General features: G+C 49.5%; 1 protein-coding gene across 2 annotated transcripts in view; it reads left to right on the top strand.

The window, feature by feature from the left end:
• Positions 1-16,612, top strand: part of CNPY1 (canopy FGF signaling regulator 1) — a 146,516-nt gene that overhangs the window by 107,086 nt on the left and 22,818 nt on the right. The window lies entirely within an intron of this gene.

The raw sequence follows: 16,612 nt of genomic DNA, 5'->3' as shown, positions 1-16,612 counted from the left end.
GGGATTCCCTGTTTGCTGTCTGCCTGGTGTGATTGTGTAAAGCTGAATGCAGAGAAAGCTCCCAAAGGGTCAACAGGGCTGCTCTTAGGAAACAGAAGTACAAATAAGGAATTATCCCCTCTCTGAACGCTGGCCGTGTCTCTGTGGGCACAACCCCATCTGACAGGGAAGTGCCGATATCCTAAGCTGCAGAGAGAGGAAGAGAAGGACACACTTTGAGCAGCCTAGAAGTCAGGACCGGCCAGTTGAAGGCTTGGCGGTGTCCAACACCAGACTGCGCTGTCCAGACACTGTTTTAAAACTTCTGAATTGGTTATCGAAGCCTCTCGGACTTATATGTCATGGCTAGCCTAATTGCCTACATGCTATTTAGATTCTATTTCTTGAATCTCTGTTTCTAAAAACATCAACATTTAGCATGGAAGGCAATTACTTGTCAAGAATTTTGGCATAGTATAAGCCCAAATTTTCCTTTTAAAAAAAGCCTATCTGGAAGGAGAAGCCTGTTAATACCTAGAGGAAGGAGTGAGTGGTCACGCAGTTTGCAGCATCGGATCTCAGTTGAGGCCTGAGGACGCAGGGCATGCATGCCTGTGAGAACTAGGCGGGTTGTGTCTGGGGACAGTCAGATTGGTTCTGGCCTCAGTTTATAGCCAAGGATGTCAAGACAAATTGCACAAAGGGTTCCACCTGAACAAAACTATGTGGAAGGCCAAGGCAGGGAGACCATCAGACTGGAGAGCAGAGAGCCTTTGTCCCAGTAGAATGACTGAGCCCAAGTTTCTACTTTTGGAGCTAGGTTCTATGCCAGTGGTTCTCAACTGGGGATGGTTTTGTTCCGCAAGGGACATTTGGCAGTGGCTGGAGACATTCCTGGTTTTCACAACTGGAGGGGAGGAGAGGCTCCTGGTATGCAGTGGGTGGAGGACAGGGACGCTGCTCAGCACCATAGTACACAGGGCGGCCCCACAACACAGGATCACTGGGTCCCCCATGACAGTAGTGCTGAGGGTGGAGAAACCCTGTTCTATAAAAGTCAGGAATTTTCTTCACTCAAACCCAGCATGCCAATGTTTAGAGGAAGTTGTGGCTGTAACCGTACAAAGAATGATCTAAGGCTGCCTGGCCTTAGGCAGTGGGTCATACCTATAATCCCAGCACTTTGGGAGGCTAAGGTAGGAGGATCATCTCAGGCCAAGAGTTCAAGACCTGTGGGCAACATGGCAAGATCCCACCTGTAAAAAACTTTCTTAAAAAAATATAGCTGGGCATGGTGGTACACATCTGTAGTCCTAGCTACTTGGGCGGGTGCAGGGGTCGTGGAGGGGAGACGGGCTGAGGGAGGAAGATTGCTTAAGCCCAGGAGTTTAAGGCTATAGTGAGCTGTAATTGCACCACTATACTCCAGCCTGGGTAACAGAGTGAGACTCTGTCAAAAAAAAAAAAACAAAAAAAAAAACCAAAAAAAAACCCTGCAGGTGATGTGTGTTTATTTCCATTTAAAAACTTTGCTGCCAGTTGTGGACCTCTGACTATAGTTAGGGCCAATGTGGACAGAGACACATCGGCAGGACAGGAAGAGGCTCAGGTGGTTGTGGAACCATGCCCCAAATCCGGTGAAGCAGTGCACTGGATTGAACAGTGCCCCCCAGATTTGCATCCACTCAGAAACTTGAAGTGTGGCCTGGGCGCAGTGGCTCATGCCTATAATACCATAATTTGGGAGGCTGAGGTGGGTGGATCACTTGAGGTTGGGAGTTTGAGACCAGCCTGGCCAACATGGTAAAACCCGAGTCTACTAAAAATACAATAAATTAGCTGGGCGTGGTAGCGGGCGCCCATAATCCCAGCTACTCGGGAGGCTGAGGCATGAGAATCACTTGAGCCAGGGAGGCAGAGGTTGCAGTGAGCTGAGATCATGCCACTGCACTCCAGCCTGCGTGACAGAGTGAGACTCTGTCTCAAAAAATAAAATTAAAGAAAAAGAAAAGAAATTTGAAGGGTGACCTTATTTGGAAATAGAACCTTTGTGGATGTCGTCAGTTAAGATGAGGTCATACTGGAGCAGGGTGGGGTGGGACGGGGCCTACTCCAGTGGCCAGCATCCTTATAAGAAGATAAGATGGAGACACAAAGACACACACCGGGGAGAATGCCAAGGGCCCTGGGAGGCAGAGGTGCAGTGATGCATCCACAAGCCAAGGAATGCCGAGGGTTGCCAGCAGCCACCAGAACCATGAAGAGGGAAGGAAGGACACTTGCCTGAGCCTGCAGAGAGATCACGGCCCTGCTTGTGCCTCAGTGTTGGCTGCCTGGTCTCCAGAGCTGTGAGAGAGTGCATTTTTGTTGTTTCAAGGCCCTAGCTTGGGACACTTTGTTACAGCAGGTTAGGAAACAAACACAGGCCAGAGGCATCTGAAGCTGTGATGGGTGAGGGTGATGGCCGAAGGACCCAGCCACGTGGATGGTTGGAGGCTCGGGGTCCAAATCCAGCCCACATAATGTGGATCAAGATTTCACGTAGAACGTTGGACTTCTGGTTTCTCATGAAAGACTGGGAAACAGCCTCTCCCAGCCTCTGGCTACTCGCTGGGAGCCGATCGTCCAGTTCCCCCTCCTGGGGTCTTCGGAACCTCCGGGTTCTGAAGCCCAGAATACTCCTGGCTGGGACAAAGTTTTTTTTTCTTTTTTTTTTTTTTTGAGACGGAGTCTCGCTCTGTCGCCCAGGCTGGAGTGCAGTGGCGCTATCTCTGCTCACTGCAAGCTCCGCCTCCTGGGTTCACGCCATTCTCCTGCCTCAGCCTCCTGAGTAGCTGGGACCACAGGCGCCCGCCACCATGCCCGGCTAATTTGTTTTGTATTTTTAGTAGAGACAGGGTTTCACCATGTTAGCCAGGATGGTCTTGATCTCCTGACCTCGTGATCTGCCCACCTCGGCCTCCCAAAGTGCTGGGATTACAGGCGTGAGCCACCGCGCCCAGCCCAAAGTTGTTTTTTCTTAGGTGGAGAAGGCTTGTCTATAACCAGGTGTCTAACAGAACAGGGAAGTGCAGAAAGACCAAGACGGCCGTGCTGTGCTTCAAAGAAGATGGGAGTCTCTGACGCTTTGTGGCAGTGGAGACAGTGTCCTGTTCTTCAGCTGGCCCTGGAGAGCTACAGCCTTGCTGTCCTGCCTATGCAGGGCCAGGGGTCCGGCTGACATTTCTGAGTGCCACCGTCTACCCACCCACCCTCTGCTGGACTTGAACTTCCCTTCTCTCCAGTTAGAATGAAGAAGTGATTGCAGCTTGGCCTCCACATTGGCAGCAGCTGATCCCCCCCACAGAGTAGCTTAACCTGGGACAGAGAAGGAAGAGTGACGATGACCGAAAGCCGGCATTGTCAGAGCTGTGTGAACACACTTGCCCAAGAATGGGCAAGTCTGGGCTCCTGGGCCCGCCCACCACAGTCCTACACGGCCAAGAAGACCAATTTAAAGCAATGAAAGAAAGCGCTGGCGAGGATGAGGCTCCAGTGGAGAGATTTTAATTTATATTAAAAGGGGTCTTATTCTCCTGCCCATTGTTGAAGTCAAGTCAAAGTTAATTAGGCTCTTTGGGCCCTTCTCATGTCCTTTTTCCTGAACTTTCTGAAAACATCAGAGGAAAGGAGCCCTCTCCAGCCACAGGGAGACTGGGCGTGCATGTTCTGGAGAGCTCTGCTGTCCCTTCTCTACGAAAATGCAGGATTAATGGTCATTTCTAATATTTGAGGGGGTTCCTGAGGCCCACTAATAAGCTCATCTATTTAGCAAAGGAGCTCTCAAGCTGCCTGAAGGTTTGGGGAAGGAGCCTGAACTCCTTCGGGGCCACCAGGGCCACACCTCAGGAGAGGCTCCTGGAGATCCCTGCACAGGCCCAGCAGTGGCCGGGACCCCTGTGTGTGGCTTTCCATGCCCTGTGCAAATCAGGTAGGCCGAATACTCACATGTCTCATGACTCTATGTGGGTTTTCAAATATTTCTTTGTTAAAAATTTTAAGGCCAGCTGCCGTGGCTCACCCCTGTAATCCTAGCACTTTGGGAGGCCAAGGTAGGAAGACAGCTTGAACTCAGGATTTTGAGACCAGCCTGGGCAACACAGGGAGATCCTGTCTCTACAAAAAATACAAAAAAAAAATTAGCAGGGTGTGGTGGCGTGTACCTGTGGTCCCAGTTACTCAGCAGGCTGAGGAGGGAGGAGCATCTAAGCCGAAGAGGACGAGGCTGCAATGAGCTGTGTGATCGCACCACTGCACTCCAGCCTGGGTGACAGTGAGACCTTGCCTCAAAAAAAAAAAAAATTAATTATCAAAGTAACACATGATGATTTCAGCAAGAGATAAAAGAAAAGACGCATGTCTACCTCCCGACCCCGCTCCATTACCATCGACGTCAAGAGCCTCGCCATTGCCAACGCTGCACTTGCTCAGACACCAGGCAGCAGCTGTGCAGGTTTTTGGCTTCGACATTTTAAAATAATAATGAAACCCCGTCCCTACTAAAAATACAAAAATTAGCTGGGCATGGTGACAGGCGCCTGTAGCCCCAGCTACTTGGGAGGCTGAGGCAGGAGCATCGCTTGAACCTGTGAGATAGAGGTTGCAGTGAGCTGAGATCACGCCAATGCACTCCAGCCTGGGCAACAGAGCAAGACTCCGTCTCAAAAAAAAAAAAAAAGAAAGAAAAAAGAAAAGAAAAGAAAAGCATGGCTGCCTAGGATTTGGACATTTTCCAGTTAAGAAGACCATTCTACAGGTGGACACATATTGTTTCTGGTGTTTTGCCACCACACAGCGACGCTGCAGCCTCCATGGTGATGCATCCTTAGGTATTGTTGATTGGATTTCTCCAGGACAGATTCCTGAAAGGTAGGGGTCACAAGGTAGGAGCATTTTAACCTGAACCCATGTTGTTGGACTGCTTCTCTGAAGGCTGCAGCATGGATATTCCAGCCAGCAGTGGATGACAGAGGCTGCTTTCTTGATTTTGCCAGCGCTGGATAATAGCATTCTTTTAATTTTGGTAATCTAACCAGTGAAAGATGATGTTTGGCTATTGCCTTCATTCCTCTTTCATTGACTACCGGTGCAGTTAAGCATCTTTCCACCAGCGTGCTATTTGGATTTCTTATTTCAAGGTGTGTATTTGTAGCCTTTGCCCAGTATTCTACTGGGTGGTTTGTCTTTTATGCCATTGTGAATGTGGGGATAGTAACTCTCCCTGGCCTGCCTGATGCGTGCCTCCTCTGGCTGTGATCCGTGTGTGGTGGCTCCTCTCCCCCATGGACACCTCCCCGTCCACGAAGGCATTGGGCACCCCGTCTTGTTTAAGAATGTCCCCTGCCAACCCTTTGTTACACAAATTGCTTTCTGAATTTTCTTCCGTTACTGCACGCTCTTCTTTTCCGTCTACACGCGGAGTCAATATGGAGGGTGTTTTCTGGGTGAACATCACGGCGTGTACCAGCGCCATTTATCAAATAAGACTTGCTCCCCCCACACTGAGTTGGAATGACACTTTGTCACTTTTTTACAAAGATGAATTTGTGGAAAATTAAGATATCAGATATTCTCTCACACCTTCTGAACATCAAAACTATTTTTATAGCATTTTTAGGATATTTGTTAAATTCTGCATTTTATTCTAGCTGTGTATGTACTGTAACACATTTCTATCCTTAATTACATTTTTAATCTTGTACCCCCATTCCCTAGCACAAGATTTTGCTCATAATAGGTTCTCAATGTCTGGAAAATGAAAGAATAAGTAGTTGATAATAGCTATGTCATGTTAATTCTATGAGGAGTTGGGGACTATTTCTGATATTTTGTGAAGACTCTAGGAAAGTGATATAATGGCAAGAAAAACAGAGGAGTTAGGCACCTGCTCACATACTGGCTGTTTAATTTAATGATGTTGTGTCTGGGATGTCAGGTTTTAGCTGATCAAGACTAGCATGATATAAAAAGAGTCCACAAGATCAGAATTGGTGTTTCATAGATAAGACACAAATAATGTGGCTTTGGGGTCTAGGAAGCCCTGTTTATCCAGACAGTAGCTTTGCAGTACACTAAGCCCTGTTGGGTGTGGGCCTGAGATGGATTATGTGATCTTGCCGGTATTGGCTGGGACAAATTTGAAAATCTATACGAGAATATATTACATGAGCAGAAGCACAATGTTCTGATCAACCAAATATTCTGTTTAAGAGGGGGAAACACATTGCATTTAGAATTTGGGAATAAAGAAGGATGAGCCGGGTGTGGTGGCTCACGCCTGTAATCCCAGCACTTTGGGAGGCCGAGGCAGGTGGATCACCTGAAGTTGGGAGTTTGAGACCAGCCTGACCAAATGGAGAAACTAAAAATACAAAATTAGCCGGGCGTGATGGCGCATGCCTGTAATCCCAGCTACTTGGGAGGCTGAGGCAGGAGAATCGCTTGAACCCGGGAGGCTGAGGTTGCAGTGAGCCAAGATTGCACCATTGCACTCCAGTCTGGGCAACAAAGAGTGAAACTCTGTTTCAAAAAAAAAGAAAGAAAGATGAAATGCTATACTATCCTCAGGGAGAAGAAATAAACAGGTGATTCAATATTCCTGAACAGACAAAAATAACCATCATCTGAGGGTGTGAAGTGCTGAGAGAGAGAGAAAGATGATAGTAACATAGTGCGGAGTTAGGGGTAATTCACCAGGGGCTGATGGCGTGTGTGTTCCATTTCATAAATACAAACAACAGGTGCAGCTGTGCTGCCAGGTGCTGAGGGTTGTGCTAGCCACCACCTAAGAGACCTGAATCTTCCCTCGGGCCCCTTAGAGTAGCGGTCCCCCACCTTTATGAGTCTTCCCTCAGGCCCCTTAGAGCAGCGGTTCCCAACCTTTATGGCACCAGGGATCAGTTTTGTGGATGACAATTTTTCCAATGACCAGGGAGAGGGGGATGGTTTGGGGATGATTCAAGTGCATTATATTTCTTGTGCATTTGATTTCTATTATTACATTGTAATATATAAAGAAATAATTATACAACTCACCATAATGAAGAATCAGTGGGAACCCTGAGCTTGTTTTCCTACAACTAGATGGTCCCATCTCAGGGGTGACTGGAGACAGTGGCAGATCATCAGGCATTAGATTCTCATAGGGAACCCACAGCCTAGATCCCTTGCATATGCCGTTCACGATAGGACTCACGCTCCTATGAGAATCTAATGCTGCTGCTGATCTGACAGCAGGTGGAGCTCAGGGGGTAATGTGAATAATGGGCAGCAGCTATAAATACAGATGAAGCTTCGCTCACCGGCCTGCTGTTCACCTCCTGCTGTGTGGCCTGGTTCCTGACAGCCCGCAGACTGGTACTGGTCCAAGGCCTGGGGGTTGAGGACCCCTGCCTTAGAGGAAAGTTCTTCTTTTGTCATTTGTGTCTTGGAGGGAGAATGAATCTACCCTTTGGCAGGTGTGGCTTGCGCAGTGCCTGAGTTTACCTCCCCACCTCTAGCCTTGAGGCAGAAGCAGGGGCCATTGGACTCCATTATTAATTCTTCACTTCTGAAATCAGACTTCCATTAGTGACCTCAGGCTTCCATAACTAAGCACTACAATCCAGGTGCCTTAAGCAGAAATGATTCCCTCACAGATCAAAGGCCAGAAGTCCAAGACCGTGGGGTGGGCAGGCTCATATTTTTCTTGGGGGCTCAGAAGGACAATCTAGTCTGTGACTCTTTCTAGCTTCTGGTGGTCGTGGCAACCCTCGGTGTTCCTGGGATTAGAGACCTATCCCCCCAGCCTCTGCCGCTGTAGTCCCACGGCCTTTCTCCCCCGTGTGGTCTGGGTTTCTTCTTGTAAGGAATCAGTCACATGGGATTAGAACCCATCCTATCCTAATGTGATCTCATCCTAACTGAGTATATCTGCGAAGACCCTTTTTCTGAATAAGGTCACATTCACAGGTACTGGGGTTAGGACTTGAGTGTCTCTTTGGGGGACACAGCCCAACCCACTGAGGTTTTATGACTGGGGGACCCTGGGGCCCTCCCCACTATCCAAGTCCATGAGGCTGATGGCCTTTGTCCCCGCCCACCTTCTGTGGGTTGTTCTTGGGTGGCGGGGGTGTTGGGGGCACCGACCCAGCCCCCGTGTTGCTCTGGTCCCTCTGCGGCCTCTTCATGTTCGGTCACTGCTGAGCAGCTGCAGGGTGAGCATCAGCTCCCGGAAGCTGGAGCTTCCCACCCTCCCACACAGCCCTGGTGGCCGGCAGTGTGCCCTTCCCTCCAGATAATAATGAAGATGTTACGGGAAACAAACCCTAACATTGACCTTTGCAGCCCCTCGTGAAACACCACTCCCTGCCCCTGCCACGCCGACCCCCATCTGGGTGCATGGCTGAATGTCATTTATCCTTTGTCTCTGATCTTTGAGTCGGTTTCCGGTACATGAGACTGTTCTCATCCAGGCGGGTTCAGACCATTTGGCAAGAATAATTTCACAAGCCTGGTATTAGATGCTGCACAAAAGTCTAAATACATAATGCATCTAGCCTCGGATTTTGTAATTCTGTCACACTCAAAACAAGCTGTCAAAACTGTCTGGCATGACTTATCCTTAATAAATCCCTAGTCCTGTTAATTGCTCCTTATTCCACTGAATAAGAATTGTTTGATTCCACAAATCGGGTAAAGAATGGAGGATAATGGGATGTGTTTAGAGGATTGCAGTGTTTTTCCCCCAGGACAAAAGGAGCCAGAAGACACGGTGGGCACCGTGCGGCTCCCATAGAGGGAGGCTGGATTTAATGTGCTTCGGCTTTGAGTCTGGCTGTTTTCAAATGGTTCTTTCCATAGAATGTTCGGCAGGAAAGTGATGCATTGGTTGTCTTGGAAAAAGAGAGGGGAGGCTGAGTTCTGTGACACTGATTGTTCTAGAACCCATTTGGGGGCACCTGCCTGGTGCTATGCGTGACTGGTGTGCTGTAAGAAGCAACCAGGGGAGTGTGCATGGTGGTGTAGACAGGTACAGTGGCTCTTATGAGGACTGCGGAGGTATCCCAGCACCTCCATGAAGACGAGGTGCTCACCCCCTCTGGCCCTGACACTCAGAGAAAGGCTTTGGCTCCAGATAGACCTGGTTTATCTTCTGGCTTCAGCATCTAACCTGGGTTTGTGACCTTGAGCAAGAGACTCACCCTCTCGAAGGCTGCATTTCCCCCTCTGTGAAGTGGGGTGGGCCGCCAACCTCAGGGTAGGAACTGGAGCAGGGATGGAAGCCCTCAGCAGGGACACCCTGACATGGCTACCACCCACCCACCTGGGGCCAGGAGGAAACCAGGTCAACAGCACTTACAGAGTGTGCACCACATGGTGGCATGGGCAGAGACATGGCCTGGTGTGTCACTCACACCCTGGGCCTCCCCCACTTTGAAGTGTGGCTCAGGGCCTCGGTTTCTTGGCCTGCAACGTGCAGTAGCGATACCCACCCCGCCAGGCTGTCACAGAGGACTGCACCTCTACATGCGCAAAGCCCCCATTCATGGCTCCTGGCCCAGAGGGCATCCTCAGTCAATGCCAACAGGTAGAAGATGCAGCGCCTGGGTGAACGCAGCCCGACTCTCCACTTGGTGCTGCAGCTGTGTGTGGATGCATGTGGGCACGTGTGTGCATGTGTGTGTTCAACACATCTAGAGGAACCTTGGTTGTTCCCACTAGGAGGAAAGTGCTGTTGGCCTCCAGAGAAAGGAAGACGATTTGGCAAGGGTATGAGCAGTTGGGGACCTGCCCTTGTGGAGGTAGGATGATGTCAGCCGTGGGGCAGGGCGCAGGTTGCAAACTGCAGGTGCAAGGCCCCTGACGTGAGGCTGGCATGCTGGAACCTGGCAAGTATCTTCTGTCAACACAGTCCATAGCTCAGGGTGCCGGGTGCCAGGCCCCTGACACCACTCTGCTCAGCGGGGGCAGTATGCAAATGTGGGCGCAGCTGTGTCCCGCGAAACTTTATGTATGGACACTGAAATTTGAATTTCATATCATTTTCATGTGTCATTAAATATTATTCTTTTGACCTTTTTTCAATCCTTTATAAATGTAAAAACCAATCTCAGCTCACGGGCTGTACGTAAACAAGGCGGCGGCCCAGGGACTCTGTATAAGAGGGAGGCTGCCACCTGGCGATTTCAGGCCCAGACCACAAGTGCTGGGAGGACAGGGACGCCTTCGCTTTGTCCACTGCTGTCTCTTCATGTCCAGCAGGACCCTTGTACAGAGGGTATGCTCAGGGGCCATGAGCAAGCAAGGGGATCTCAGCGTTTGGCTTCATGGCGTTCACTAGACTTTCTACTCCAGAGAGGTTCTTTGTCTGTCATTCTTGGGTCCCCTGCATGTAAAGAAACCTGGTCCTGCCCATTAGAAATACCACTTGTTTTTGTTCATGTGAGTCCTTCGCACAGACCTCCTGGGTGGAGTTTACGGAATGCATGTGATCTCTACAATCACAGACCTTCGCACAGACCTCCTGGGTGGAGTTTACGGAATGCATGTGATCTCTACAATCACAGATCCCCATCGGCGACTTTCCTGGAAGGCTCGCTCCACCCACAGCCAAGGATTCTTGGGTCTGGAAGAATACGGAACTAAGATTTCTTCCCTTCAGGAGCTTCCGAGGGGAGGGGAGCCTGCCTGCCTCCTTCCTTCTTTCCTTCCTTCCTTCCTTCCTTCCTTCCTTCCTTCCTTCCTTCCTTCCCTCCTTCTTTCCTTCTTTTGTTTTTTCATTCTCATGCCTCAGCCTTGCGAGTAGCTGGGATTACAGACATGTGCCACCACGCCGGGCTAATTTTTATATTTTTAATGGAGATGGGATTTTGCCATGTTGGCCAGGCTCATATTGAACTCCTGACCTCAAGTGATCCACCTGCCTCGGCCTCCCAAAGTGCTGGGATTATAGGCATGAGCCCCCGCGCCTGGTCAAAGGGGAATGTTTCATACCCCTAATTTAGAAACATAACCCTCTTTCAAGATCTGGGTATTAATGAACATAAAGATAAACTTTAGCCAAATGCACAGTGTCAAGAGGGAAGAGATTTAATGTAATATCAAGATTATTAATTTTTAAATAGTGAAAAAGTTTTGTTTAAATGGAACAAAATTATCTCACATCTATCTACTTTTAAAAAAATAAGCAGGGGCCAAAATGGAAACAAATGACATGAAGGACTTAAAAAAGACAACTGCTGTAATCCCAGCTACTCGGGAGGCTGAGGCATGAGAATCACTTGAACTGGGGAGGTGGAGGTTGCAGTGAGCCAAGATCGTGCCATTACACTCCAGCCTGGGTGACAAGGGTGAAACTCTGTCTCAAAAAAAAAAAAAAAAGAGAAAGAAAAAGAGAACTGGTGGCCTCTCCCAGCAGGCGCTAAGAAATGCTCTGGGACTGCATGTGAGTCCTCTCGGCCGGCACAATGAAGCTCACACTATCTGCCCTTCTACAATGGGCTCTTGCCTCCAAGTGAGCAGGATAAACAAGAGGCAGAGGTTTCAGAGGAATCCCAAGCAATGAGCTGCCTGTTCCTCTTTCGAGAGGGGAGACCATTACAGAAATTCACAGTATGATTTGGCTTGCAGCTTATTTTATAGATGTCTCTGTCTCAGCTGAGCACTCTTCCGTTCCTCGACCAGAAATACGAGCATATGGGAATGTATACCTACGGCAACCTAGTTACCCCAAACTTAGCAATATGTTCCGAAAAAGTAATTCTACAGGAAAAAGTGATAGAGAAATCCTCACAGCAGAGGTATTGATCATTTTAAAAGTGCCGTCAATACTCCAAATGTCCCAAAGTCAAGGAGCTATGAGAAGAGCTATGAATTCTCATTGAGCACTCTGTCACCACTAGCTATGGATATGGAGGCTGTGTAATACCATGGAAATGTCTGAATTCAGTGTGAATATGTGGGGTGGAGGATAGAGAATTAGAGCTACATGTGGGTGAAGGCCGGAAAGAGACACTTTGATTTGTCAGGATGCTAAGACTGTGAGTTCATTGTTTCCCTTCAGGTTTGAATTTCATTACTTGAGTAAATAGGCAAACAAGATGAAAGATTTTCTTTAACCAGAACAATATTAACTTATTACTAGTCTTTTTTTTTTTGCCACTGATAACAGGTCAGGTTTGGATTCAATCTGTTCTTTATACTTTGCACCCATTTTTCTTCTTTCTTTCTTTCTTTCTTTCTTATTTATTTATTTATTTATTTTTGAGACAGGGTCTTGCTCCATCACCCAGGCTGGAGTGCAGTGGTGCAATGTCAGTCCACTACAGCCTCGATCTCCCGGGTTCAGGTGATTCTCCCACTTCAGCCTCCCAAGTAGCTGGGACCACAGGTGCTCCTCACCATGCCCAGATAATTTTGTTTATTTTTTGTAGAGACGAGCTCTCACTATGTTGCTCAGGCTGGTCTCAATCAAGAGATCAAGGGATCCTCCTGTCTTGGCCTCTTTAGTGTGGGATTACAGGCACGAGCCACCACCCCCAGCCTGCATCCATTCTTTCCAGTCTGGCAAAGATGGTATGAACCTGGGATCCAGGAAGCACTAGGCAAGCAGAAAGACACAGGTCACCCCTTTCCTGGCCCCTGGGGTGTAGTGGCCTCTTCAAACACTCCAGGTGTTCGCTGATGACCTGCCCTCTCTCCACCTGAAGTGATGACATGTCTGGTCATAGCCTATTCAAAACTGGGTATTTCTTAGACAAAAAATTTGGGAGCCAGGAGAAGATGCAGTGTGTTAAGTGTTGAAACCCACTTCTAAACTGGAATTGGATTTGGCTCTAGAATGACCTGAATTTGGTGGATCAGAGAAAACACGACCCCTTTTTCTTCCCGGCATTTCTTCCTGGATAGTCCAGCTGGCATGTGCCTGCGCGAGGGAGCCTTCCACCACACAGGCTGTCCGTCCCTGAGTACTGGAACCCAGTCCTGCAGGGTGAGACCCCAGACACCACTCACCCACCTGGGGAGTGTGCTGCAGAAGACCAGAAATGCAGGAGAGAAAATAATGACACAAAGGATCTAAACCATTTTGAGAAAATGTCCAGCCCTGTAATACAGTAAAAGATCTTACTCTTAAGACAGGTGCCAGGAACCACTAAGATGCCATTTATCATCCTTCTCTGCTTCCTTGGTTCTCTTTGAGTGCCAGTGAAAGGTCCATTCTAGAGCTCTAATTGCTTTCAAATGCACAATATTGTGTCTTACTAAATTCAGCACTCAAGACACTGGTAGTGCCTGGCTCTCCCAAAGGTGCCATCTTTGTGCCTTTTGGGTCTGAGAACGGAGGCATCTTCTTCAACTCATTCCCAACATTGTGTAACAGGACAAGCCTGTGAATCAGGGTGTCTCTGGACCAAATGGCCCTTCCTCTGATCTCTGCTGCACGCTTTCTAGATAAAGCACAAAAGCAGAATATAAAACAGTCAGCAGGTAGCCACCATCTTCCTCTTCCTCCTCCTCATCTTCCTAAACCAGCACTGCCCACACTTGGCTGTGCACACAAATCACCTGGGACTCTGCATGACTGATGAGCTCCCATGGAAGCTATGCCGCTGGTCCAAGGACCACACTTTGAACACTGTGGATCTGGCCACCCCTCCTGGCAGCTCCCAGATCCTGAGAGGATGGGAGGAGAAGAGTTTCGGCAGAGAGAGCTTCACGGGAAAGCTCTTCAATGCCCACTGGCGTGAAGGGACCAGTGGGCCTTGGTTCTGGGTCATATGCAGGACGGTGTCCCTCCTCCTGCTCCTCACCTGAAGGGAGAGGACAGAAATCACTGTGCTGCTTGAATGCGTGCCACTTTAAAGGTGTTTAAGATCTAAGACAATGATGACTATCAGAGATAAAATAAAAACACTGCACCTTTCTGTATTGCATCAAATGCTTTGAAGGATTTTCCAACCAATTACTTGATTAAGGCGGATATCATCGCCCTGGTTCTACAGAGGAGGATGCTAGAAGACAAGAAGATGTGTGGCTGTCCCCGCCCATGGCCAGTGGATAAAAGTGAAGCCAGGCTAGCATTCAGGTGTTTGGGTGGACCTCGAGCCCAGTGCCCCCACTTTGCCGTGTTGCAGGAGAAATTCAGATGATGAACCATTTTTTGCACGTGCAGGTGCAGCCCTGCAGGGACCTTTGTGTTGCTCGGCGTGTGGGATGGACCCGCTGGCTGCCTCTGAATGGTGTCCAGGCTTCCTGGAGGTGGAGTCACCTGTTCTTGGTGAATGTTCAGATCCATGGGCTTGGGCTGCACCTAGCAGAGCTTGAGGCAGGAGGACGTCACGCTGTGACTGTGGATACAGCTGCGGCTGCGTAACAAGTCCCACAGACAGGAGCCACTAACAATGGAAATTCATTCTTGCACGGCTCTGGAGGCTGGAAGCCCAGGATCAAGGTGTCTCAGGGCTGGTTTCTCCTGAGGCCTCTCCTTGGCTTGTAGATGGAGTCCTCCCTCTGCGTCCTCACATGGCCGTCCCGCTGTGCCTGTCGGTTTCCTATGTCCTCTTCCTACAAGGACACTGACCAGATTTGAAAAGGGACCACCCCAATGACCCGATCTGATCTTAATCCCCTCTTCAAAGATCCTATCTCCAGATACAGTCTCCTTGACCACCCCAGTGACCTCATCTGATCTTAATCCCCTCTTCAAAGGACCTATCTCCAGATACAGTCTCATTCTGAGGTCCCGGGGTTTAGGGCTTCAACATACGGATTTTGGGGACATGATTCAGCCCACAGCTATGGCCCTACTTGGTCGTTTGTGGAGGGCATGGCACATGCAGCAGTTGCTGCAGAAGTTGATTAGGAAATAGAATGCCTCAAGGACCAGCGGCCATGTCTCAGCTAAAGGCCAGAGTGGTGGAGAGCCCAATCACAGCAGCTTCAGCCCATCTGCTAGGCCAGCAGAGGCAACGCTCGCGACAGCTCAGCCCAACCTAAGGGCTTCCAGGAGGGCTGCTGAGGTTCTAGGAGGCCAAGAAGTCACCAGGAGGGAACAGAAGGTGGCCAGGTGGGACCAAGGGAATGGCCCGAGTGTCACCCTGGGCCCAGGACGTTCCTGGGGATGGCACACTGGGTCTGAGGCATTGTGACTCTAAGAAGTAGACTCCTGCTGGGCCATCACCAGCTTCCCAGTCAGCTGAGGTAACCCTTGCTCCTACTGGGTGACCGAGCGTTCTGGAGGCACTGGGTGTGCCCCAGGCTGAGGTCGGACTCTTCTGTGTGTGTTTCCATCCAGCTTAGCCTATGACTCCTTGGGGACAGCGTGTCTCCTGTTCATACCTCAGTCTCCTCATCTGAGAGTTTCTATTGAGGTCCCCGCGGTTCCGCTCTGGCTGTCATCCTGTGCTAGCCCACTCCTCGCTGGCCAGCCCTGAAATGCTGGGGTCCTCACTTGGGAAGTCGGGTTAAAAACTCTCATCCTCTCTCACTGAGACTGTTGTTTTGGCATAGGTTAAGGTAAATTTTATCCAAAAACTTCTCGAACACTGTTACTGAAACAACATAACTGATTTTTCATAAATGTTCTAGCCATGTTCTGCCATCGTTCAGAACTCTTGGGAGCACCCCTCCTGAAACTGCCCTCTGGGTGGACGGCATTCTTTAACTCTTGTCTCCCATGGGGGTGGATTTGACTTTTGAGTCGCTTGTTTCAGGGAATGGTCAGTGGACCATTCCCTTCGAATCCTGGACACAGAATGAGTCCTCTTAGCTCTGAGGTCTGTCAAGGGACAAAGACAGAGTAATAGCTGAACGCGGCACATGTCGTGCTTTAATCTGTGTAAAAGAGGAGGGGGGACACACACGCGTGCACGTTCATTTGCTCACACATGTAGACACGTACCTGGAATGTTTCTCGCGGGAGGAGATCTGGGGGCCTGAGGGGTCTGGGGGACGGATGAGCCTTAGGTTTTACTCTACCCTTCTGTTTTTGTTTTTGTTTTAAAGAAATCAAATTGATGTATTACTTTTTTCCATTAATAAATGTTTTTAAAGAAAGAGCTGTCTTTCTAGCCCCTGGGAACCAGAAAATGAATGCTCATTGAAAAGAGGCTCTGCCCTCCCTGCTGCAGAGAAGCCTCACTTCATCCCAGTTCCAGACGACTTCTCCCTTTCCCCAGCACTCCTAGTCAGCAGCACAAACCTGCCGAGAGACGCACCTCCGAGAAATCCCCGAATCCCCTCGTTTCCCCCAGTCTACTCCCCAGGCAGCCTGGTCTCTCCCTCCACCCTCCACACCTCTCGATTTGTGACTGGACATCAGGGGGTCACGTCGGGCATCTGGGATGCACAGACACCCTGCGGTCACCGGGTCCCTCGGGTGGGGGAGGTGAACCATGTCTATTTCAGTGGGTGAGGCGTCTCTCGTGGGGAGAGCCCGGCACCCTGCAACAGCTCCCCAGGTGTGGCTTCAGACATGGCCTGGTGGTCTGGGAGGTGGAACAGCCTCTTGTTTGAATCACCGAGGCCTGTTCTTAGGATGTGAAAGAGTTCCTGGGGGGTGGGGCTTGAGACCAGGACCAGGGTGTGGAGGCCAGATGAGCAGGGACTCTCCTGA

This window comes from Symphalangus syndactylus, chromosome 6, assembly GCF_028878055.3.
Source record: "Symphalangus syndactylus isolate Jambi chromosome 6, NHGRI_mSymSyn1-v2.1_pri, whole genome shotgun sequence".
NCBI classification, from domain to species: domain Eukaryota; kingdom Metazoa; phylum Chordata; class Mammalia; order Primates; family Hylobatidae; genus Symphalangus; species Symphalangus syndactylus.
This window is presented reverse-complemented; position numbering and strand designations above follow the sequence as displayed.